Source organism: Schistocerca nitens, chromosome 8 (assembly GCF_023898315.1).
Source record: "Schistocerca nitens isolate TAMUIC-IGC-003100 chromosome 8, iqSchNite1.1, whole genome shotgun sequence".
Lineage (NCBI taxonomy): Eukaryota > Metazoa > Arthropoda > Insecta > Orthoptera > Acrididae > Schistocerca > Schistocerca nitens.
Window position 1 is genome coordinate 267,309,882 of NC_064621.1, and position 27,696 is coordinate 267,337,577.

Sequence of the window (27,696 nt, forward strand, 5' to 3'; positions counted from 1 at the left end):
TTATGCTCGCATTTCTCTCGTCTAGGGCACCATTGGAGTCAAACGCTCACAGGATCACCCCGACTTGCAAGACAACGATGCTGGCGCAGCTCTGCAAAAACTATACTGCCCATTTCATCCTCGAAATCACGCAATATAGCACAATCTTGCAGTGCACTGACGCGTGCCTGCAAGCATTGGTATGAACGATTCACGAACTGGTTGTGGCCGCTATGGAGCGTATCACGACTTCTCAGAACGCTTCTAAGAGCACGTTCTTGTATGCGCCCGTTTGTGCAACATCTCGTCACTCATCATTATCCCTTAACATGGACACCACATAGGAAAGGACAAAACATTGCTCATGGAAAGGTAGTGCCTCTTATCGCAACGACAGAGGAGATCCCGAACATAGACAAAAAAAATTAACACCAGTAAATTCTTATGCGAGAAAACGCAGCGTGTTAATACTTTAACAATCTTAATCCATTAATGCAACGATTATTGTTCCCCGAAGAAAGGTTCATATATTTGCCTATTCTACTATGTACACCACTTAAACTACTATTATTCCACGAACTTCTTTGTGTGAGAGATGTGGTGGAGTCCTATGGACTAGCGCCAATCCCTTGTCAGACTCCCCCTCCTCTGACGTGCCTTAGGATTTGCAGGTCCAATTTCAATCTCCTGGTTCTCCTGTGGTCCTTGATTTCGCTCTCTCCAGTCACGGTCGCTTTGCCGTTCGTTATTCCTCCTGTCCCAGATTCCTTGTCTAGATTGACCCTGTTCCCTGACGTCCTGGTTTCCGTGTCTCTGGTTTCCATAATCTTGAATTGCGTAACCTTGATTTCCGTAACCCTGGTTTCCTAACTGACGAGCGCGATTATGCGATCTGTTGTCGTCTGCCCTTGCTGGCCCGTGGTATTTGTTATTTTGCGCCTTCTTCCTGTCCTTTGCGTCTTGTTTATCGAAGACTACTTCGAGTTCGCGCAATAGACTCTTGAATGCTTCGATGTCAGATCCACACTTGCCGACAAGTGTCTGTTGATACCTAACAGGCAATTTGGAAAAACAAAATTTGATGATTTCTCCCTTGCTATATGGACTATCTAAAAACTGATTCTTCTTGAGTAAATCATCAAAAAATTTGGTTGCGCTCTTATGCCCGGACACTTCCAGTTCAGGACAAAATATTATTTCGTCTTTAATTCTGTCTTGCGTTTCCTTTGACCAGTAGATCCCCAGGAACGCATCAACAAATTCCTGATAAGTCTGACACGTCGCTGCCACACCCCGCATCTTTTCCGCGGCTTGGCCTTCGATGTGTCCACACATGAATTCTAATTTTGCCAGGGTTGGCCATGATGACGGTAATGAATTTGTAAACTGCATCACCCAGCTCTTGGGATGCATCGACCCTCCATTATCTCTGAACTTTTGCAATTTTAGTATCGACAGGAAGTGATTGTGATAAAATCCTGTCCGATCCTCGCACTGGTGTTGTCACTCGTTTCCGATACTTGCACGTCTGCTGAGTGTCCTGATCTATCTTGCTGATAACTGTGATGTGCTACCTCTCTATCACAGTGGCAGTGGCACTCAGAATTCACTCTCCTAAGTGGGCTACAATTATTGGAGCTATTACTAGGTGTTTCTGCGTGTGCATTGTTAGTTCCGCACTCAGTCACTGGGCTAGAGCACGGCGGGCTTTTCCTCGGAGACACAATTCTGTGTACTCCATCATTGGTATCCGAACGCGCAGTGCTCGTGTGCCCGTTTCGCTCTAGTTTTGCTATCCGACTCTCTACTACATTCATTCGTTTCGTGATGTTCGTAACCGCAATATTACCTTAGGTTTTTAAGAACGCTAGGGATTTTGAGTGGGCTTGTGTCGCACGTCGCAAGCGACCTGCGAGTTGAGAAGTTACTTTTGCAACTTTCATTGCCCCCATTGCTGCCGTTTTGGCTAGGCCTGCTACTTTTTGTGCTACCAGTGACATCTGTTTTGCTTCTCCACATTCTTTCTTTATTGTTAGTAATTCCCCACGAATTTTCCCTATATGCGAAATTATTGCCTGAGTGTCCTTCTTACGCTGTTCGTCAGCTTCTTCCTTCTCCTTCTTACGTTGTTCGTCAGCTTCTTCTTTCATTGATCGTAGGAAGCTCAGTATTGGGTTAATGTCATCTTTTTGATCCTCGTCACACATGGGCGATGTAACTCTGGACACCTGGGCGCTAGAGCTCTGACGTGACCGAGCTGGCCCCTGTCTGCTCTCGTTCGTTTGATTATAAACTTCTGCTGCCGTCTCGACCTGTGTGCCTGTCTCTGTTTCATCCTCTACCTCGCTATCATAATCACGGTCGCGACGTTGCTCTAAGATCGCGTCCAAATCACCGTCCTCATCAATGACCCTGTCGTCCTGTCCTGCTAAAAATATGCCCATCTCATCTCCGAACCTATCCCCGTCAGTAACGTGCCCCTTATCCATTATAGTATCCACTTTTGTTTTAGCTTCGCTCACTAATAGTCGTGCCTTACTTCTCGTGATCATTCATGAGAAACAAAATTTATCTAAAATACACAGTAAAAATAATCTACTCCCTGTATTTTTACACATAGACATAAAATTTCAACAACGCTGTTCCAACGCTGTAATTAACAAACGCAATTTGATGTGGTACAGAAACCGCACACAAATATACAAAGTACGATGTGGTATGGACACCACATCAACGAAACACAAAAACAATGAACAAAAAAAATATACACTGAAAGCAAAAACTGTAATCATGCGCCGCTACTTAAAACTAATCACGGAACTACAAGAAAAACAAGTTAGGTATTACTCATAAAAAAACAGAGAAAAACAATTGAATGTTCCTACTAAGAATCCTGTTGGCTTATCAGTGATTCACAGGAAAGATCCGAGGCTAAGGGTCGCCATTTTATGCGAGGTGCGGGGGCTAGCAGTGTATTTATCACTAAGTTCTACTAGAATCCACATATGTAAATCATGCTCTAAGCCCCCCCTATTCTAACTCCGACTTTTGCTGTTGCACAAGGATAAAAGAAATACGCGAACTGACTCTAATCAACCCTGCTAGTCGAGTAGAAGAGAGTTTGGCACCTGCAATAATTTAATTTGATAAATAAGTTAAATAAACCAAGGTTTCATTAGCATAGTGAGGAATGATAGGGTTGCTCTATCGATTAACAGAATGAAAGTTCTGTCCAAAATAACAATATGATTTATTAAGATTAAACACAGAATAGTAAAAGAAATACAGGAAGTATTTATAAAACATCAAATTGGCTAAAATTGGAGATTCATACAAACACTATAAAGGTGAAGTTGTCCCTAACTTAGATCGTGAGGTTTAAGACGAAGTGGTATGTGGAGCCAATTCCTTTCCACTCAAATCTCAAGAGAGACACACAGCTAACCCAACAGTAATTGCTGCTACTCGAAACAGAACAAAGGTAGAAAAGGATGAACAGGCGCGCTCTGCTTGAGCTCTGATTGTCACCTAGGAAAATCCCTATCTGCCGGTGCTGCGGACGTACATTACCAAACGGTCTTCTTATCTCCCAGAACACGATCTGGCGTACCACAGGCGAGGGCTGGTTGCTTCGACGTCCTCGACCGAAAGGCGACTGCCAACTCCCCACAAGAGCACCCGTACAGGCCGAACACAGAACATTTCCGCCCCCACGACAGTGGCCGAGGTTAAACGTTCCAATCAGCAACTCGAAAACCGGCGGAAATTCCACTCCATTGCTGGAGCACTACCATTCCACCAATGGAGATTCTTGGCGCCAATTTCTGTGCTGATTTTGCTACGTCACGGCGCTATGCCCTGAGCAAACCAATCACCGTTACTATTTTGCAGAAAGTGCGGGAATTTTCCCGCCACAACTGCCAGGGTACACAAGTCATTCCCACGCCTCGCTGGTAGCCCGCCAGAAAGTGTTTTCGCTAAGTTTCTCCGAAGTAACGGAACCTCTAGCTCAGCCGCTACTTCACACCCCAGCGGGCGTGTCTCTTGACAATGTCGGCGTCTGCAAAGCATTCACTCGACTGCCTCACACACGTCGGCTTAACCCGCCTGTCACCGGACCACCCAGGTGACGAGAGACGCTGCGTGGGAAGTCCGCGTGTGAAGGAATAGCAGCCCTCCACCGCATGCAAATAGAGAGGAGAGTCGTAAGATAGAAATATGAGAGGGGGCTCATGCCACCTCTCATGTTTACAGCAGTTTGCTGCGGACGAGATATTTTTCACAGTATCGAGGATGAAGGAGTGTTCATAGCTGTTGAGGTAGCCGTTTCAGAGACCATGTTTTTGTTTCGGATGATCGCTCCTGCCAAGCCTTTCCTCCTGCTACACCCTATGTGAGCACCTAAGTACTTAGCGTAATCTTTTCTATGTCGATTTTCCCTCATGCATTATTTCTAACTGCGTGGTCACGCTTAGTGCAGTACTAAACAGAGTACCTTCGATTCAGTTCAGGAAGCACTCGCCTGAGTCCATTCCGTACCAGCGCGACCTAGTACTGCCCACGGCCACTCTGCGCACACGGCCATCAGATACTGGTGGCACCGAGCCGTGGTTGCAGCTCCCACACAGGTACAGAGGTGCCCGGCTGGCCCAGGGAGGCGGCGGGTAGCGAAGCGCGCAGACATCGACGGCACAGCAGCGCCGCTGCCGCCGGCGACGCTTCAGCCGGTCACGGCCGCGCTGAGCTGAGGTGATGAGCAAACAGCAGGTAACTTGGTGCGCAAACACCTGCGGCGTGTTTGGCCGCGCCGAACAGCTCAGCTCGGCGAACCCCGACCCGGGGCTGCCTGCCGGAAAGCGCGCCTCATTAGTATTCCCTCACAAGTCGCGACCGCCGCCGATCTAACCCTCTCCGCGAGCGGCTGCGTCCCCCTACTCCGACACGGGTTAACTATTCAGCCTGTTTGACTTGCTATCGCTCTGTAGATCTTGACCCCAACTGGATTTAATTGCATATTCCTTGAAAAATCTGGGCTATTTCGGTTTCATTAAATCGCGTACACACCTCCATCTGCAATGCTCGAAGCACCGCAAAGGGTGTGACTAAGAGTTGTGCGATAACTGGGACGAAGTACAAGGGGGTTAGAACTTTAACAGTGGCAACTACACTACAGGCTTTTGAAATTGGTACACCGCGAAGATGATGTGCTACAGAAGCTAAATTTAACCGACAGAAGGAAGATGCTGTGCCATGAAAGTGATTAGCATTTCAGATCATTCACACAAGGTTGCCGCTGGTGGCGACATCTACAACGTGCTGACATGAGGAAAGTTTCCAACCGATTTCTCATACACAAACAGCACTTGACAGGCGTTGCCTGGTGAAACGTTAATGTGATGCCTCGTGTAAGGAGGAGAAATGCGTACCATCACGTTTCCGACTTTGCAAAGGTCGGATTGTACCCTATCACAATTCCGGTTTATCGTATCGTGACATTGCTGCTCGCGTTGGTCGAGATATAGTGAATGTTAGCAGAATATGGAATCTGTGGGTTCAGGAGCGTAGTACGGAACGCCGTGCTGGATCCCTACGGCCTCGTATCACTAGCAGTGGAGATGACAGGCATCTTATCCTCATGGCTGTAACGGATCGTGCAGCCACGTCTCGATCCCTGAGTCAACAAATGGGGACGTTTGCAAGACAACAACCATCTGCACGAACAGTATGACGACGTTTGCAGCAGCATGGACTATCAGCTCGGAGACCGTGGCTGCGGTTACCCTTGATGCTGCATCACAGACAGGAGAGCCTGAGATGGTTTACCTGGGTGAACGAATGGCAAAACGTCATTTTTTCGGATGAATCCAGGTTCTGTTTACAGCGTCATGATGGTCGTATCCGTGTTTGGCGACATCGCGGTGAACGCACATTGGGAGCGTGTATTCGTCATCGCCATACTGGCGTATCACCCGGCGTGATGGTATGGGGTGCTATTGGTTACACGTCTAGTTCACCTCTTATCCGCATTGACGGAACTTTGAACAGAGGACGTTACGTTTCAGATTTGTTACTACCCGTGGCTCTACCCTTCATTCGATCCCTGAGAAACCCTACATTTCAGCACGATAATGCACGATTGCATCTTGCAGGTCCAGTACGGGCTTTTCTGCATACAGAAAATGTTCGACTGCTACCCTTTCCAGCACATTCTCCAGATCTCTCACCAATTGGAATCGTCTGGTCGATGGTGGCAGAGCAACTGGCTCGTCACAATACGGCAGTCTCTACTCTTGATGAACTGTGGTATCGTGTTGGAGCTGCATGGGCAGCTGTACCTGTACACGCCATCCAAGCTCTGTTTGACTCAATGCCCAGGCGTATCAAGGCCGTTATTATGGCCAGAGGTGCTTGTTCTGGTTACTGATTTCTCGGGATCTAGGAAACCAAATTGCGTGAAAATGTAATCACATGTCAGTTCTAGTATAATATATTTGTCCAATGAATACCCGTTTATGATTTGCGTTTCTTCTTGATGTAGCAATTTTAATGGCCAGTAGTGTATTTATTTACAGCTCCTGCAAAATAGATATGCGTTTCAAAGTTTTACTGACCTTCAGAGTAGTCACCAGCATTGTGTATAACCAGCTGCCAGCGATGTGGAAGTCGTAGGATAGAGCTGCGTTGACAGTTCGAGCGGCGCGGTCTACTACCCGACGAATTTGTAGCAGTTCTGAAGCGAATGCCGTGAAGTGCTTCCTTCAGTTTGGAAATCCAGTTGAACTCACGAAGGCTTAAGTCAGGGGAGTGCAGTAGGTGGTATTACACTAAGCAGCTCCATCGGTCAAACAAATCAGTAACAGCTTGCACTGTACGTGCTTGAGCATTGTCCTGTAAAATGATGGCCGGATCCTGCAGAAAGTGTCGTCACTTCTGTCTCTATGCTGATCATTTTTGGAACACAACCTACGTCCAGCTTTTATTTCTAAAAGCTATTTACGCGTTTTGACTTTCGGTCATTTTCAGTGACAGTGTTGATAGTCATACAATATTGATAGCTGTATACATTGTATCACGTAAACATTTACAGTCACGAAACATGTGCAGTTAGTACTTGTATCGTGATTGAGAATGTCAACGTAATACAATGTATCTGATGAACAATTTTGTATGAATGATATAACACTGCCTTTGAAGTTGACAGAACGTCGAAATGCATAAGGTGTTTTTGGAAACAAAAAAGTGTGGTCAACCCATAAGGAAAGTTAGAAAATTGCATCCGAATGGCCGCTTCGTCTCACAGCATTTTCATGCAAACTGCAACCATAATTTTTGTTTTATCGGCGTATTGTGGGCTAGCACTTAAAGATTGTGTCTGTCAGTCAGGTTTCGGCATGATAATGGTCTGCTGATCGACACAAGTAGTATTGAGCTCAAAAATAAACACCTGATGGTCATCGACAGTGAAGTTTGATAATATTTATATGTTACTACCTTCGTTATCCTTTGTTATCTACGCCTTGTTTATGCACTGCTACGTGTGTACCTTGTTTACAGAAATTATTGTGGGGGTTACCTTTACACCACCACTTTGTTTTTATGGCCTTCTAATTTGTTATAAGCTTTTGTGCCCTGCTGCTCTTGTCACTGCCTACAGTGTCTTTGGTCTTTTATCTGATTTACGTTTACATTGTTGGCGGTTGATTCCCAAGGGGGGCATCTGTGATGGTTGGTGATGCTATCCCTATTTCATCCTACGCCGCATCTTTGAGGATTTGAAGGAGGTTTCCCTCCTTCATTAGGACATGGTGATATCCCTTCTTCATCAGACGCTACGTTGTCTGTACTTTCTTTACACTCTGCACCGTTATTATCGATCTGTTTCGTTGGAATTACTGTAGGTGGAGGCGGGGACCTCACATTGATGGCAGAAAGGTTGTCCTTTGGGTTGTAGTGTCCTTCTGAGACAACTTAACAGATTTTACGTATTGTTTACATATTGTTTTACAACATGCTTTTGCATGTTGGGGCTTTTGTGAGATATAATGGATTGTTTTGTGCTTTGTTGCGTTTGGTAAATGCTGTTGCGGGACGCAATTTTACATCCTGTATCTTGAGTTTTGTGTGTGTGTGTGTGCGTGTGTGTGTGTGAGTGTCGTTTTGAGTCTCCCTCCCTCCCTCTCTCTCTCTCTCAATTAGCTCATGTTCCAATTCTTTCATCCTTAAAATTAATGCACTCCAGAACGTAGTCCACAACAAAGTTCACGTTGTAGCGTGTGCTACAGATAATCTGTATTATCAAGATAGGTGGCACGGATGGCCTGTGTGTGTATTAACTCTGTTATTTCATTCTTACTCTTCAGTGTGTCCTGCTGCAATAAACCATGCTGCAGCCGGCATTCTACGATGTGGCACCAGCTTTTAGTTCTTCTGGATGCATTGTAATTTCTTATCCTACATGTAAAAATGTCCAGTTCTTGATTCAGAACATACTACGTCAATTGGACGAAATTCGCTTTCAATTACAGACCACAGTTCGCTTTCTTAATTTGTCTGTCGTGTAAGAGCTTGTAAGACACATAGTCGTTCCACCTTTGGTGTAGGTCTTGCGTCGTTTGTTACAGTGGACGCATCTTATTTTCTGCTTCGGTTGAGGACATTCCGCTTTGTATTGTCCTTCTGCACCACCACTTCTACAAATAATTTGAGGGATTCTGCAGCCCTTCCGCAGTGTGTCACCGGTAGAAACACTTAAAAAACAGACTACTTTGTAATTTTTGATTCCTATGGAATGGAAAATTAACAGTGCTCTACTTTTCCTCAATATTGTTTTCTTATTCTGGATTTACCTGTAAAATGTTAATTACATTAGCATTATCTCATGACTTAGTCTTAAATCTCAGTTTTACTGCATCTGTAAATTCCTACCTTGATATGTCTTCTGACAGATTTGACACATAACGTTCATTCAGGAACTTATCATCCTTATTAGTAGTTGGCACCTGATACATTTCCACTAGCTGTATTCTTCTTTTTAATAGTCTCACACTTAATTACTAAATTGTAATGACTTTCCTCTAAAAATCTTTTACCATCTTGTAGCGTCTGTACCGTGGCCTAGGCGTAGCGTCTCTGATTCACCCTCAAAACATCTTCGGTCCTGGGTTCGATCCCCGCCACTGCCTAAATTTTGATAAATAATCGGCATTGGCGGCCGAAGACTTCCGGCATAAGGAGTCAGCCTCATTCTGCCAACGGCCTTGTCAAAGAGGGCGGAGGAGCGGATACAGGTTCAGGGAACTCTCTTGACCTAGGGGTGGGAAGTTGCCCCTAAAGCGGAAGAATCAGCAGTGATCAACGACATGAGGATGCAGAAGGCAATGGAAACCACTGCATTAAAGACACGTAACGTGTATCCACAGGAAATGTGGCCTGTAATTGAAGAAGTGTCATGATGATCTCTCCATTGGCAAAAGATTCCGGAATAGTCCCCCATTCGGATCTCCGGGAAGGGACTGCCAAGGCGGAGGTTACCATGAGAAAAAGATTGAATAATCAACGAAAGAATAACGTTCTACGAGTCAGGGCGTGGAATGTCAGAAGCTTGAACGTGGTAGGGAAACTAGAAAATCGGAAAAGGGAAATGCAAAGGATCAATCTAGATATAGTAGGGGTCAGTGAAGTGAAGTGGAAGGAAGACAAGGATTTCTGGTCAGATGAGTATCGGGTAATATCAACAGCAGCAGAAAATGGTATAACAGGTGTAGGATTCGTTATGAATAGGAAGGTAGGGCAGAGAGTGTGTTACTGTACACAGTTCAGTGACCGGGTTGTTCTAATCAGAATCGACAGCAGACCAGCACCGACAACGATAGTTCAGGTATACATGCCGACGTCGCATGCTGAAGATGAACAGATAGAGAAAGTGTATGAGGATATTGAAAGGGTAATGCAGTATGTAAACGGGGACGAAAATCTAATAGTCATGGGCGACTGGAATGCAGTTGTAGGGGAAGGAGTAGAAGAGAAGGTTACAGGAGAATATGGGCTTGGGACCAGGAATTAAAGAGGAGAAAGACTAATTGAGTTCTGTAACAAGTTTCAGCTAGTAATAGCGAATACCCTGTTCAAGAATCATAAGAGGAGAAGGTATACTTGGAAAAGGCCAGGAGATACGGGAAGATTTCAATTAGATTACATCATGGTCAGACAGAGATTCCGAAATCAGATACTGGATTGTAAGGCGTACCCAGGAGCAGATATAGACTCAGATCATAATATAATAGTGATGAAGAGTAGGCTGAAGTTCAAGACATTAGTCAGGAAGAATGAATACGCAAAGAAGTGGGAATGACGAGATACGTTTCAAGTTCTCTAACGCTATGGATACAGCAATAAGGAATAGCGCAGTAGGCAGTACAGTTGAAGAGGAATGGACATCTCTAAAAAGGGCCATCACAGAAGTTGGGAAGGAAAACATAGGTACAAAGAAGGTAGCTGCGAAGAAACCATGGGTAACAGAAGAAATACTTCAGTTGATTGATGAAACGAGGAAGTACAAACATGTTCCGGGAAAATCAGGAATACAGAAATACAAGTCGCTGAGGAATGAAATAAATAGGAAGTGCAGGGAAGCTAAGACGAAATGTCTGCAGGAAAAATGTGAAGACATCGAAAAAGATATGATTGTCGGAAGGACAGACTCAGCATACAGGAAAGTCAAAACAACCTTTGGTGACATTAAAAGCAACGGTGGTAACATTAAGAGGGCAACGGGAATTCCACTGTTAAATGCAGATGAGAGAGTAGATAGGTGGAAAGAATACAATGAAAGCCTCTACGAGGGTGAGGATTTGACGTGATAGAAGAAGAAACAGGAGTCGATTTAGAAGAGATAGGGGATCAGGTATTAGAATCGGAAAAGAGCTTTGGAGGACTTACGGTCAAATAAGGTTGAAGGGATAGATAACATTCCATCAGAATTTCTAAAGTCATTGGGGGAAGTGGCAACAAAACGACTGTTCACGTTGGTGTGTAGAATATATGAGTCTGGCGACATACCATCTGACTTTCGGAAAAGCATCATCCACACAATTCCGAAGACGGCAAGAGCTGACAAGTGCGAGAATTATCGCACAATCAGCTTAACAGCTCATGCATCGAAGCTGCTTACAAGAATAATATACAGAATATTGGAAAAAAAAATTGAGAATGCGCTAGGTGACGATCAATTTGGATTTAGGAAAAGTAAAGGGACGAGAGAGGCAATTCTGACGTTACGGCTAATAATGGAAGCAAGGCTAAAAAAAATCAAGACACTTTCATAGGATTTGTCGACCTGGAAAAAGCGTTCGACAATATAAAATGGTGCAAGCTGTTCGAGATTCAGAAAATGTAGGGGTAAGCTATAGGGACAGACGGGTCATATACAATATGTACAACAACCAAGACGGAATAACAAGAGTGGACGATCAAGAACGAAGTGCTCGTATTAAGAAGGGTGTAAGACAAGGCAGCAGCCTTTCGCCCCTACTCTTCAATCTGAACATCGAGGAAGCAATGATGGAAATAAAAGAAAGGTGCAGGAGTGGAATTAAAATACAAGGTGAAAGGATATCAATGATACGATTCTCTGATGACATTGCTATCCTGAGTTAAAGTGAAGAAGAATTAAATGATCTGCTGAACGAAATGAACAGTCTAATGAGTACACAGTATGGTTTGAGAGTAAATCGGAGAAAGACGAAGGTAATGAGAAGTAGTAGAAATGAGAACAGCGAGAAACTTAACATCAGGATTGATGGTCACGAAGTCAATGAAGTTAATTAATTCTGCTACCTAGGCAGTAAAATAACCAATGACGGACGGAGCAAGGAGGACGTCAAAAGCAGACTCGCTATGGCAAAAAAGGCATTTCTGGCCAAGAGAAGTCTAGTAATATCAAATACCGACCTTAATTTGAGGAAGAAATTTCTGAGGATGTACGTCTGGAGTACAGCATTATATGGTAGTTAAACATGGACTGTGGGAAAACCGGAAGAGAAGAGAGTCGAAGCATTTGAGATGTGTTGCTATAGACGAATGTTGAAAATTAGGTGGACTGATAAGGTAAGGAATGAGGAGGTTCTACGCAGAATCGGAAAGGAATATGTGGAAAACACTGATAAGGAGAAGGGACCGGATGATAGGACATCTGCTAAGACATGAGGGAATGACTACCATGGTACTAGAGGGAGCTACAGTGGGCAAAAACTGTAGATGATGACAGAGATTGGAATACGTCAAGCAATTAATTGAGGACGTAGGTTGCAAGTACTACTCTGAGATGAAGAGGTTAGCACAGGAAAGGAATTCGTGGCGGGCCGCATCAAACCAGTCACTAGACTGATAACCAAAAAAAAAAAAGCGTCTGTTTTTCCACTGTGACAATGGATTGAGTTTTGCTGATTGTTCTTATCTTCAGCATCACTGTCTTTGGATCTATCCATGTTGTCAATCGTTTGACACATTTGCGTCTTTCTTCTTTGTAGATTTAATGAAGAGAGCTGTACTCTGTTTTGCCTTGGCTTCTTCTACTTTAATGGTAAGACTTGCCTTCACTGATGGAGCAGTCGCTACTTCAGCACAGGTCGATGGTGACTGTTCATTCAATCTCCTTCAGATACCGACTTTCTAATTTCAACCTTCTTGCAGGTTCTCTACCTTATCGCTTGCATTGTGGATGTTATTAACATTTAGAACTGTAGTCTGGTCCTTGCGTTTGTAGTTCTCTCTTTTTAGGGTGTCGATGTGTCCCTCTAGACGTGCTCACCTTAGTGCATCCAAGGACTCAGCTTCGCGTTTAGCCTAGGTCCTAATCTGTACCACTGAACTTGACGTAGTCTGGCGTTATCATTGGTCAGTGCTTGATTGGGACGAGGCGAGGGCGTATATGGTTAATCTACGTTCCAATTTTTGCACGCATGTCACTGCCGCTTTCTTAATTTCTAGGCAAGCCCTATGACTATCGTATCTGTGGTAGACAGATTCAGCTCTGAGGTAGCACACTCTGTTCATAGAAGCTGATCATCATTCATTTTCGGAGCACCATTTTGCGATGCAGAGCCTGTGTATCTTTCTACTATCTTAAGTGGTGGTGATGATGTTATTTCTACCATCGATGAGGTACTGTTCGATCTCCCCCTAGCTGGAGCAGAGGACGTAGCCGCCGCCGACTGTAGATGTGTTTGTTGCTCCAGGTATCACTCCTAGGAGCGAGAGTGGAGCAATACACAGCCAAACATATATAGCTGCGTCCCAGTTACGTCGTTAATAGAAGCGACAAGAGCCCATACAGACTGGTCGGCTGTGGATTCGGGCGAGGGGTCCAACAAGAAGATCATTAGTGAGATCAAATTAGGGAAGGATGGGAAGGAAGTCGGCCGTGCCCTTCCACAGAAACCCTCCCAGCACTTACCTGCAGAGATTTACTGAAATCACGGAAAACTTAAATCAGAATGGCCAGACGCGGGTATGAACCGTCGTCTTCCCGAATGCGAGTCCAGTGTGCTAACCACTGCGACACCTCGCTCGGTGCCCATACAGACTTGGCGACCTAACGGCGGCTACACTAGTCCACAATCACGTATTTGTTCGTTGAAGTTGCAAGAAGTATTTTCTTGTACCCCACTCGAAACAAAACACACTGCATGTACATTAAGGAGCAACGTCATTTTCTTTTTTTCTATTTGTGAAGTTCAATGTTCGTCTTGTACAGTACTGGCCATTAAAATTGCTACACCAAGAAGAAATGCAGATGATAAACGGGTATTCATTGGACAAATATATTGTACTAGAACTGACATTTTCATGCAAAATGGGTGCGTAGATCCTGAGAAATCAGTACCCAGAACAACCAATTCTGGCAGTAATAACAGCCTTGATACGCCTGGGCTTTGAGTCAAACAGAGCTTTGATCGCGTATACATGTACAGCTGCCCATGCAGCTTCAACACGATACCACGGTTCATCAAGAGTAGTGACTGGCGTATTGAGACGAACCAGTTGCTCGGCCACAGACCAGACGTTTTCAATTGGTGAGAGATCTGGAGAAACTGCTGGACAGGGCAGCAGTCTAACATTTTCTGTATCCAGAAAGTCCCGTACAGGACCTGCAACATGCGATCGTACATTATCCTGCTGCAATGTAGGGTTTCGCAGGCACCGAATGAAAGGTAGAGCCACGGGTCTAAATACATCTGAAATGTAACGTCTACTGTTCAGATTAGATGCGAACAAGAGGATACCGAGACGTGAAACCAATGGCACCCCATACCATCACGCCGGGTGGTACGCCAGTATGGCGATGACGAATGCACGCTTCCAATGTGCGTTCACCGCGATGTCGCGAAACACGGATGCGACCACCATGATGCTGTAAACAAAACCTGGATTCATCCGAAAAAAAATGATGTTTTGCCATTCGTGCACACAGGTCCGGCGTTGAGTACACCATCGCAGGCGCTCCTGTCTGTGATGCAGCGTCAAGGGTAACCGCAGCCATGGTCTCCGAGCTGATAGTTCATGCTGCTGCAAACGTCGCCGAACTGTTCGTGCGGATGGTTGATGTCTTGAAAACGTCCCCATCTGTTGACTCAGGTATCGAGACGTGGCTGCACGATCCGTTACAGCCATGCGAATAAGGTGCCTGTCATTTCGACTGCCAGTGATACGAGCTCGTTGAGATCCAGCATGGCGTTCCGTATTGCCCTCCTGAACCCACCGATTCCATATTCTGCTAACAATCATTGGATCTCAGCCAACGCTAGCAGCAATGTCGCGATACGATAAACCGCATTCGCGATAGGCTACAATTCGACCTTTATCAAGGTCTGAACCGTGGTGGTACGCATTTCTCCTCCTTACACGAGGCAACGCCGGTCAACTGCTGTTTGTGCATGAGATATCGGTTGAAAACTTTCCTCATGTCAGCACATTGCAGGTGTCGCCACCGGCGACACCTTTGTGTGAATGCTCTAAGAAGCTAATCATTTGCATATCACAGCATCTTCTTCTTGTCGGTTAAATTTCGCTTGTGTAGCACGTAATCTTCGTGGTGTAGCAATTTTAAGGCCAGTAGTGTATATCGCTTGTTAGGTTATGCCGCGATATTAAGTCCGCTCTAAGTATCACGATCTAAGTCCATGCTATACCATGAATAATGTACGATATGTGTACCAGTAAAGGTTATGGAGCGATCCTTGTTCGTTCTCTGCACTGCGATCAAAAGGACGTTCTCTGTACCATAGTTGAAGTTCGCTCTATGAGCCCCATTTCGGTGTGAGGATAATCGCTGTACAGTCCTAGTAATACCACAGAACTTCAAATACAGAACAAAAAAAGTATTTCAAGGAAATCACCACAATCATGAGTTACATCCTCCTGTTCTTATTCACTTCTGGCGGGAATTTTGGGAGAACACACAGCAAGAAGAAGAAGAGTGCAGTTTATAGTGATCACTACACTTGCGAAGCCGAAATTCCTCAAAGTGCAGTGGACATACAGAGTGTTTTCTGAGATTCTCGCGTAAACTATTACGCTATTTTAAAATACTCTATAGTGCACTGTGAAAATCCCACACGACACTTGACTGAAGACGGATCTGACACCAACGACCGAATTCTAGCGCCGGCATCTTGTCCCCTTAAAAGACAGCAGTCATCCAGGTAAATCTCATCGAGTCATTATCCGTTCTGCCAATTCTGCAGGGGATATTGACGTAAGAAATTACCGACTCTGAATGGTGGAAGGCATTCGGTTCAAGGCCTCCGTAGCCAACGCCTATATTAACTGAGGGACTCAAATTCCGTAGGTTATTTCAAGACCATTTACCTGAGAGTAGAAACTACGTCCTCGGAGAAGGTCGACATCACTGCGATACTTTGGACGGTATCACGATGAAGAACATAGTTTCCTGTCCCGTGTTATCGTGGGAGATTGGAACACGTTGCCATTATTTTGAGCCAAAGAGCACGCATGGCAGCCAACAACGGAAGCCCATGGATTCACCACCACCAGAAGAATGGAAAGCCCTGCATCACAGCTCTTGAACAGGTGTGATGACCTTTCACTTTGACCGCAAGGGCCCGCTGCTCTTCGAATTCATGCAACACGGCGCCACAATTAACGCACAGCGGTATGTGGACAGTTTACCCAAACTGCAACACACCACTAAGTCCAAACGAGCAGGAATGTTGAGGGACGGAATTATTCTGTAGTTGGACAATGCCTGCTCGTATGTTGCCAAGTTTCCTTCGAGTGCGGTGCAGAGGTTTAATTGGGAAGCCCTTAAACATCCGCCGGCCTAAGTGGCCGTGCGGTTCTCGGCGCTGCAGTCTGGAACCGCGAGACCGCTACGGTCGCAAAAATGGTTCAAATGGCTCTGAGCACTATGGGACTCAACTGCTGAGGTCATAAGTCCCCTAGAACTTAGAACTACTTAAACCTAACTAACCTAAGGACAACACACACACCCATGCCCGAGGCAGGATTCGAACCTGCGACCGTAGCGGTCGCGCGGTTCCAGACTGTAGCGCCAGAACCGCTCGGCCACCAGCGGCCGGCCGCTACGGTCGCAGGTTCGAATCCTGCCTCGGGCATGGGTGTGTGTGATGTCCTTAGGTTAGTTATGTTTAACTAGTTCTAAGTTCTAGGGGACTAATGACCTCAGCAGTTGAGTCCCATAGTGCTCAGAGCCATTTTTTGAACCTTAAACATCCTCTGAAAAGTCCCGATACTTTCCTTTGAGGATTCCATGATTTTAGAGCTCTGGAGAAAAACATTCGTAGTCTTCGATCTGCTTCGGAAGAAGAGCTGGGCCCCTTGAGCACCTGCAAACGTTTCTTCATGCAAGCGCTGACCGTTTTCACAGTGAGATAAAAGTATTGGTAAAAAGCTTCCAACTTGCTCGTTTCTTTTAGTTTGGGAGGGATCGAAATGAAAGACTTAAATGAGTTCTGCTTTTCACTGCCTTCCCTGCGATGAGATTACGAGAAAGTCACCTGATGATCTGCTGCTCTCCGGACGATGGTGGTGTCGAATACTTCTTCCAGTACTGTGGGGATTTCTTAGCCTATGGAAATTAGAGAATATGGGGAAACTACAGACCAGTAAATGACAGCTACAAGAAATGCAAAAAAACATTCTTGTAAACATATTGAAATGAGAGGCAGTCTTGTCATAAATAGATGGTAACTAGCCAGTCTGCAATTTCTGACTACACAGGCAACCACCACGCTGGCTGCGGGCCAAGCCACATGAACGTCGAATTACACAAAATATTATTGAATGTAACGATAACTATTCCACTCCCTAGAGAAACGTGATACAACTTAATAAACTAGAGGATTCGATTACTAGTTACAGTAGCTAGCCATATGTGGAAATACGTTGGGAGCAAGTGGATAGGAGCAACGCGACAAACACTCTGGTGTTTCAAACCTAATAATTACATTCCAAACACAGTCGGCTTTATTATGAGCATTATACCGCGAACGAAGAGATGAAAACTGACGATAACGTCTGTTGCATGGTTACTTCCATGCCGGTGGAAGCGAGCACATGAAGCGCAAACTGGCAGATACTGCCGCATGACTGCTGGTCACGAAACAAGGACTCAGTGTACTGCCACGAACTAAGCCTACTAAACACAATCATGTCGGAGGAACATCCGCAACTGAGCATTATACCAGAGGTTGAAAATATCGCTACAGTTATAAGGTTCTTTTACTTAAGACATTACCGGTTTCAGGCTCTTATACGCCCATCTTCATATGTCGTAACTTGGTCCTGTGAATCGGAGCCACAGCACCAAGCTACGACACCTGAAGATGGGCGTATAAGAGTCCTAAACCGGTCGTGTCCTAAATAAAAGGGCCTTACAAGTGTAGCGGTATTTTCAACATCTGGTGTAAGCCTACTAACCACTGCAACGAGCTGATCCCGAGAGAGCGACTCGCAGTGGTCTTGTAACCTCGAGTTCTAGCACACAGTATGCTTCACCGAGCGGGGTGGCGCAGTGGTTAAACACTGGACTCGCATTCGGGAGGACGACGGTTCAATCCCGCGTCCGGCCATCCTGATTTAGGTTTTCCGTGATTTCCCTAAATCACTCCAGGCAAATGCCTGGATGGTTCCTCTGAAAGGGCACGGCCGACTTCCTTACCAATCCTTCCCCAATCCGATGAGACCGATGACCACGCTGTCTGGTCTCCTTCCCCAAACCAACCAACCAACACAGTATGCTTCCTTCCAGAGCAAAAGGTCCCTGCTGCCAAATGAGCGGGGTTGGGAAGGCCGACGGTAGCTTGGACTTTCAGCCGAGGCGCAGTTAGACTTGCAAACGCAGGATCGGCGCCAAGGGTCTGGCCGTCGGGGAGACAACCGTTGCCCAGTTGTGGATTTTGAAACCAACGGCCACTGGATCTTCTGCAGTTCTACGCTATTCTGAGGAATTCAAGAACTAACTAACAGGTGAATTCACAAATTGATCCGTCGTAACATTTCATAGTCCTGTACTCACGCAAACTATTCAGAACCTACACATGGTTAAAGAAATTACTCCTAATACATAATCAACCGATTGAAATTCATTGTCTTTCTAATAGAGGGGTGTGCAGGCCGGTGAATACTACCTCTCAATTCGTAGTTGTATGAGCTACAGAACCAATGATTGGAACAGCAGTTGTAAATACATTTCCCCCCCTCTCTTTGGATAGATACCTGGCTCGTCCACTATAGAGATTTCGACATCAATTATAGACGTGTCCGGAACGTCTCTGTATCCAAAGTTTACTTTTTTTTCATCTTTCCAGTTTTGATTTGCCTGCCCGTTACACAAGGTGCGGCGCTTAAATCCGGACAAATATCAATTTGAATTTCCTGATCTGTCGCAGTTGCGCCGCAGGCCACCATTGACATTCTTAAAATCCACAGGCGTCTAGTAAATAGCCGGAACCTCACAATGGCCGAGGTGTTACGGACAAGTGCGGAGTACAACCAAAGAGCCGCAATTAGCGAATGTCTTCACGCTGGGCGTTCACCCGCTGAAGTAGTTCGATTCTTCGGGTACCCGATATCAACTGTTTACGATTTTGTGGACAAATACAATGCTTCAGAGAAGTCTGTGGTTCACGTCCTAGGAGTTGTGTCCATTGATGGTGATATTTTGTCGCCACATTTCTTTGAAAAGGGACAAATTGGCACCATAGCAGTTTATCTGCCAGCTCTGACGAATGTCGTGAAACCATGGACGGTAACTGTGTCCTCGGGGGGACAATAGGCCTTTCAACAGGACGGCGCACCAGCTCACACGAGCGATTTATTCCGTAACTGGGTCTTGGATGACGTTGACATGTTCTGGTGAAAGGAGTTCTAGCCCCCGATTAGCCAGTATTTGAACTCCCTCGACTACTATGTTTGAACGTAGTCGAATAAAACAGGGCACCATAATGTCGCATTTCTACACACCGCTATCGAAGAAGCATTCGCAGATATGCACAGCGTTGTTAGAAGAAGGGGTGCGGTCGCATCAGGACCAGATCGGAGACGGTCACTGCTGCTGAAGGGTGTTGCATCGAGTGCTGTTATTCTTGAAAGATACTTACATGTAAGAGGGTTTTCAGTTTCATTTGTATTTCGTTGTAATAAATTTGCTTTTAAGAGAAAGATTCGTATGTCCGCGCCCTGTAAGTTGCTTTAATTGACCAATACCTCTTTTCCTTTCCTTCACAATAATCAATTGTACTTTTTAGGATGAAGAACCGCAACCATCAGCTAAACTAATATGTGCAACTTTCTTCACTCTCTTCACTCTCATGAAGTTGAAAAACGTAAGCGTGCAAGGATTGTAAAATTTCTTGCACCTGATTCAGGCGGTGCAATCAAAATTTTGCATCATTGTCAAAATCCCGTGAGTAAAACACGTGCTTGGGTAGCGCGGAATGGTGAGATGTAGGGGGGGGGGGGATAACCGCACATTAGTAAGCAGCGCGAGGAGCAGCCGCCACAGTATCAGCCGCGCACTGCCAACCGAACAGCGCGCCGCGCGACTCGCAATTTACATAATTATGTGGCCGGAGACTGCATACAAGTGGCGCATTGGCCGCGTATTGGCGCAGTCCGTGGGGAAATTAGTCCTCTGGCACGCCACTGTAATCGCAGCCCCCCCGCCCTCCTCTTCCCGCCATCCCTCACTCTCCCCATCTCTCTCCGCTGAAACCCTAGCCCTCCCCCACCTCCCCCCCCCCCGCCCTAGGCCGTGAATTGTGAATATCTGCTGGTAATAACCTGTTCCGCGGCTAGACGTGTGCTCACGATGTGAAACCCCGGTATCGCGCAGCGCTGTGACGCCGGTCTCTTACCGGCCGAATCTGGAGGGCCTCATTTCAGCTGAATGCTCTACAGATGGCACAACACACGGCTTACTAAACTAAAGCCTGCTGAAAATATTTCATGTGCTTCACATTTGCTCATCTAGCATGAATTGACTCTTATTGCTGTTGAGCAACATCTATGATGAACATGAATATGGAAGCTGTATTTTGCAAAGGAAGCTGTTATAATTTTTGTTACCTTACGTATGAGTAGTTCCACTTTTGCTCCGTTACCAGCGGCACTCAATATACAGGTAATCAGCGTAAATATTAATCAACAGGAAATATCAGTTATATGCTAGCGTGGATCGAGTAGGAGGCACATAAGTTTAATAACTGCTGCCCAAAACACGTTTTTGTAGAAGCGTCTAAATTTTTACATGCATAATCTTTGAAAGCCAATATTTAGAGACTAATGCAGTGTAAAACTAACCTTCATTATTTTGGTATCGTCCAAAGACTGCGGTGCTACACGTCATTCCGCAATGCGCTTTGGTACAACAGCTATTAGTGATGTGTCGACAGGGAGAGGCTAAAGAAGACAAGCCGTCTCTCTCAGCACATCAGTGCCTACGCACAGAGGTCAATATAGAGCCGAGGCTGAAAGTTCTCTGCTCCAGTACATTACCTCAGATGAAGCAGTCAACATCACTGAGTAGGACTGAATATTTATTATGTACATGGTTTCAATCAATAACTGAACATTTGTACCAAGGTCGGGATTCGAATCCAGGCCTCCTATTCATTTGGCAGAAACCGCTAACCACTAAGCCACCCTGGCAAAGTGGCTTTGCACAAATGCAAGTTCTACTGTAGTACGCCTCCCTCCTCACTTCAGCTTCAGGTGGACTTCCCTGTTTCCTTCGAAAATGGTTCAAATGGCTGTGAGCACTATGGGCTTAACATCTGAGGTCATCAGTCCTCTAAAGCTTAGAACTACTTAAACGCAACTAATCTAAGTGCATCACACACATCCATGCACGAGGCAGGATTCGAATCTGCGACCGTAGCAGTCGCACGGTTCCGGACTGAAGCGCCTAGAACCGCGTGGCCACCGCCGCCAGCGTTTCCTTCGACGTTGAGCTGCTAGTCCAGTACAGCTGCAGTGACTCTGCTCGGCAATGCTGTTCAAGCTTAAGGGAAATACCAAGTGGAATAAGCCTTGAATGGGAATTTGGATTGAGGACGGGGGTGTGCTAGGGTAGTCCTTGCTGTTGTTCAAAGCCACTGTGCCAGGGTGGTATAATGGTTGGAGAATCCGCCTAGTGAGCAAGGGACTTAAGTTCGAATCCCAGCCTCGGTACAAATATTCATTCATCGCTTCAGTCCGCGTACATACATCGTACAACTAAAGAGTTGTTCATTTCTGAGACCGAAATGTACCTTTTTTAAATGATTAAAGCTGAATTTTAATAGAAAAGTTGTAATTGTATCTATCAGGTGATGCTTTGAGAGTCAAAGACAGTTGCAAATTATCAAGTACTTCTGGGGCAAAGAATTGTATCAAGTTAAATAATTTTTTTTATTATTCATGTAATAAAGTGATATATCTTATAAGTTGTGGTTTCGATGAACCTTCTCCCAGAGCAATAAAGGAACCCACAGTTATGCCAAACGATTGTAGTTTCGTCTGGTCGCAACAATTATCATCAGCATTATCATCAGTGTTCTATTCAAAGACAGGATTCCAGATGGTAACTTTCCTTGCTCTCCTGTCTTCTGCCATCCTCTGCAGGCATATGTAATTTCCGCTTCTCGTTATGTTATCTATCATCTTGTATCTCTTTCCTCTCAATCTCCCCCCACAAACTAGACCTTTCAAAGTGTCAGCAAGCACTCCCCTCCCATCGATATTCCCATCTCGTTCTTCCTTTCCCTTACAACCTGCAGCAGCCTTCTCCTCTCATCAATCTTTCCGAACACCATTTCATTACTCACTTGCCGGCCGCGGTGGTCGTGCGGTTCTAGGCGCTACAGTCAGGAACCACGGGGCTGCTACGGTCGCAGGTTCGAATCCTGCCTCGGGCATGGATGTGTGTGGTGTCCTTAGGTTAGTTAGGTTTAAGTAGTTCTAAGTTCTAGGGGACTGATGACCTCAGATGTTAAGTCCCATAGTGCTCAGAGCCATTTGAACCATTACTCACTTATTCCACCCTGCCTACCCTCTCCATTCTCTTGCACATCCACTTCTAATATGTTTTTCAAACTCCCATCTCAGTACTGACATTCCTACCGCACCGAATTCTACAATCCAGAGAAAATACTTTCCAAGTCATTTCCACAACCTGTATCTAATTACCAGCTCACAGAAAGAGTTACGCGATATAAATGGAAGGTGGCGGGTGTGGTGTCACTGCCAGACACCACACTTGCTAGGTGGTAGCTTAAATCGGCCGCGGTCCATTAGTACATGTCGGACCCGCGTGTCGCCACTGTGTGATCGCAGACCGAGCGCCACCACACGGCAGGTCTCGAGAGACGTACGAGAACTCGCCCCAGTTGTACGACGACGTTGCTAGCGACTATACTGACGAAGCCTTTGCTCTCATTTGCCTAGAGACAGTTAGAATAGCCTTCAGCTAAGTTAATGGCTACGACTTAGCAAGGCGCCATTAGCCTTAAATAGCTTGTATATAAAGAGTCACTTGTATCGCCACAATCTCCAGATGTCTCATCAAGAACGATGTATACAAGGATGTATTAAAAGTTAAGTATATTCCAAAGATACGTATTTCCTTTATCACATTCATTAAGTCTCCTGTTTCAGACCTCACTCCATCCTTCATGAGTTAGCGCGTGCATCTTGGCCGCCTCTTTCAATTAGTGAGCGTAGTGTTGGCAAGTCTGCCGACACTACAGCGGGCATGTTTCGAAATCTAGAAGGTGATGTCTGTTCAAATTTCGCGTCAGTCGCATGAGAGTGGAGCTAGTGGCACCACTATGAAGATGCAAATCAGGTTTCGTTTAAACACGCTCTTTAACGGTCTTAAGAGTTTGTTATCTTTGATACTGGACGTAGTGAGTTGATGTTAGTCAAGAATGCCTCTCAGACGACAAAGACGCCACTATAAATGTCACACAGAGTCTTAACAAAGTAGTCTAATAGGGCTACGAGAAGCTGGATGTTCCTTCCGTGATATTACAGGAAGACTTGGCAGAAATGTAGCCACACTACGTTACTGGTGGCAGCTGTGGTTACTGGAAGGACTGTCGCAAAAAGAGCGAGCTCCGGGCGGCCACGCGGTATTCTAGAGAGGGAAGACCGTCGTGTTCTGCGTACGGCCGTGGTGCGTGGGATTGCGTCTGCTGCAGGAATTCGAGCAACACCTGCCACCACAGGGACACAACGAACTGTTGCAAGTCGATTACTTCAAGGACAGCTCCAAACCAGCTTGCATTCAATTTTCTGGTGGCTACACCGGTTATAAATGTACCACCATTTCACATTTTCAAAGGATTTTCTCACATTTACACTAACCTGTGATCTTGCAACGTAGATAACTTTTTTTAAGTTACCTGGACAAATGTGTTCACGAAATTTCATTACCCTATATCATCACTTCTTGGAGTTGGTATTTTTTTTCAGTTGGTGTAGTTCGCACAGTAATTGTCTGCTCTTCTTATTGAATGCCTCCTTCACTATAGCAGTGCCAGTACAAAAAGAAAAATGAAATAGCAAGAATTCTAGAAATTGTAAGCATATTTTAACACAGGATGTTCTTCCGTAGCTCCAGTGAGGGCTCGTCCACATAGGTGGGCTTTCGACCTGACCGCACACATTTCAACTAGGTACAGCTGCAAATTCATACGTTGGCCATACCTGCTATGAACAACAGTTCTGACACGAAAAGAAAACAGCATATTAAGATACTATGATTTCGTCAGTGTTGTGAGAGTTGGCTGCTATTATAGTTCTTAAATCAACAATGACACACATTGAGGTATTTCGTGAATTCGGTCACCATTAGTTTAATGAAAGTTGCTCTTCTGCATGAGCAGCATCATCAATTACTTCAGAAATCAGCAGAGTCATCTCCTTTCATTCATTACTTGTAAACGGCTGGTGGTTATTAGGATTCTGAAAATTCGTATAGGAATTCTGTACATAACTGAATCTGCACTCTGACCTACAGTGCTTGTTCTTATTCTGACGGTAACTATTCCCATTGCCATTCGCCCATTGGTTATTGTATTGACCACCATCATTATTGTTAAGTGCTATCTGATGACGGGCATTTGCCTCTTGCACATTTATATAGTTACTATACGCATAACGATTGCTACGATTAGGAACATTTGGAGAGAATTCACCTTGATTTGATATAATTGAATGTCTTCATTTATCGTGTCACTCAAATCAAGAAAGGACATGAATTCTTCTAAGTGTTTATCGTAGGCCAGTATTAGTTTATGTCTGACATCTGTGGACAGTTTAGCCTTCAGAACATAGAGAATATCATGCGTAATTGATTCATCCCGGCACCGGGCTGTATTGAGATATGTCTCAAAATAACGCCTTAAATTTCCTATTCTATACGAAAAGGGATTACCATTGAACGCTTCCTTGTTTAACATCTCCAGAACGCTCGTCCACCATTATTTCGCGAGGAAGGCTACCTCAAAATCTTTATATATACGACACAGATCCCTCCCAGCCACGGCCTAAAGAGCTTCATTAGCCTGAATAAACACAGAGGCATAACTAATATCCTGTTGCTCGCTTCACGCACGAGAAAGTACACATCTCACTGATCATAAGAGTAACACCGGATTAAAAGTCCTTTTGTCCAATTAAAATGTCTGAAACAGATTATGCTTCAACAACTTTCCCTCCGACAGCATATTAGCATCCATGTTAGATGGAGAAGCTCTGGTATTCACAGCTGCACCATTACCATTAAGCTTAGTGTCGATATGAATAACTTTAGTCAGAGAGTGAGCCAGTCCCCAAGGCTTGTTGTCTGGGTCCCCTTGACACGCTGCGTGACCTTTTCATGTTTCTTAAACGTGTATGTCATCTCATTCTTCCATTTCAGAAAATCCGGCCCCATTTGGTGACGTGCCTCCAGTAATTCTCGTTTAAACTGACTAGAAACAGGGAGACCATTTACTAAACAAAATTTCTGCTGCTAAATTATGCTGTTATTAAAGCAATGTAAGCCTGCAACTCTTTATCGGCCACCCAGTTGTGCAGTTACGTAGGAAAATGTTCCCACTGTTCTTTAAATTTCCTCATTGATTGTTTCTCACATCTAGAACGTTAATCATGGACTATGAAAGCCGTCTGGCTTGCAGCTCCTTCTACGTCGTCACGCCTAGTGTTGAAATCCTGAACATACTGGCTCACTCTTTGTAATTGTCCAGTAAATTGATCTTGAGATCGTTCAGTTAGATCTGTTTCTCTCGACACCTCATATTGCTTCTTCATATGTCTTTAACCTCTGCTATAACATTCTCAGAATCCTGTTTACTGAGAAGATTGGTTAATTTATTAGATAAATCACTCGCAGTAAGTGACACATTAGAAACGGAAACGAACATTTCTAACTGTTGAGCAGCTACATTTCGTACAGTGGTTGATAGTGACCCAAATTGTTTCAAAATTTCAGCCAGTGTGTCTACAGGATGTTCACTGGATGATGCAGGTTGGTCAGCATAACTAACTGGCTGCACATTTGACTCTTGTTCTCTTTGCTTTGCGAATAAAGGCCTAGTCTTCGTTATTTCACACTAGAATTTGACTGATATCAAGGAACTGCTCTTAAAGAGGACACAACTAGTTATAACTAACACAATAGCACACACTTCAGTTGACATAATGAAATACCTAAAAGAAATAACAAAGGCTACTAGTGTTCGATAGTGAAGAGTTAATAACTAAGAAAGAGAAAAATAAAACTATATTCGTAATGCTACAGAAGTTGACATAACAGCTGACTGTGATACAGACAAGAGAGGTTAATATTAATAATTGTTCTTCCCTGTTTATGGTCCGCAGCTCTTCGTCTTGCGGTAGCATTCACGTTTCCCGCGCACGGCGTCCCGGGTTCGATTCCCGGCGGGGTCAGGGAGTTTTCCTGCAACGAGATGACTGGGTGTTGTTGTGTTTTCATCATCATCATCATTAAATCCAATTACGGTCGGAGGAAGTCAATGGCAAACCACCTCCGCTATGACCTAGCTTAGTGCGGCAGGTGCGGGTCTCCTGCATCGTCCGCTATGCTCCTCGGAGTATGGGACCTCACCGTCATCCTGTTTGTGGCTAACCTGCAATGTGAGAGTAGGCTATATGAAGGGACTTCAACAGCTCATCTGTAGCACACAATTCAGTACCCTAACAGCACATGCAGCAGACTACAAAACACTGATTAAAAATACATGTTGGTATAACAGTGCTCATATATACACAAATATACTACAAGCAGTTTAATTATTTCGTCACCTACCAGACAATGAAGTATTTCATAGAAATAGTAAGAAGCCAGACGACAAAAATCGCAATTATTAATGACAGGAATTATCTCTAATCTAACTTTAGAATTTTGTTCTTTGGTTTTGAGATAAGTTTTCTTATTAATTGTCACCAATTTAATTAGTGTCGGTTACGAGGTTAAGTAGATATCATTCAATGAGTAATTTCAGATAAAGTCTGAAAATGAAAAATGGCACTAGCGATGGTCTGCATGTTCTCGTCCGTCAGCTGCAGAGTATGTATCAACAATGTACGTGTTCATGAAATCTTAAAACGTGGTGTAATTTCGCTGTTAAAACTCTCGCAGACTGCTTGAGTGCAAAGCAGTTCGAAAAAATGAAGCGTGGATGTCCAACTAGGGGCAAGAAAATTCTCGAATCAAATAACGGGCCATTTTTCTCCCCGGCACAGTGTCAGTGGTTGCAGGAACTTCAGGAATCATCCATCATTCATATTCCGAAAATTCTACATGAAGGTTACGAAACTCAATATCCCGTAAATGAAAAAGTCAGACATATTGGCCATAAACATGTAATTCCTTTAAAGTGATAACAATTGCTGTTTTTCACATCTTGAGCTGTAAAATTCATTAACTACCTTCATTGACATCATTGGCTGCTTTGACAGTAGGCTTCATGGCCCGGAAACCTTACGTCCCTTGGGTTGTATTGCCCCGTGTAACCAAAATTACGTTCAATTTTCCCTTTGTAGGCTATTAATCACATATAGTTATAAAACGTAATGTACCTAAAGTTTTCAGAGGAATGCCTGACAGTAAGCATCTCACTGTAACGTACACTGTTTATTGTTGTGCCTCTTTCCCCATAATGTTCCAGT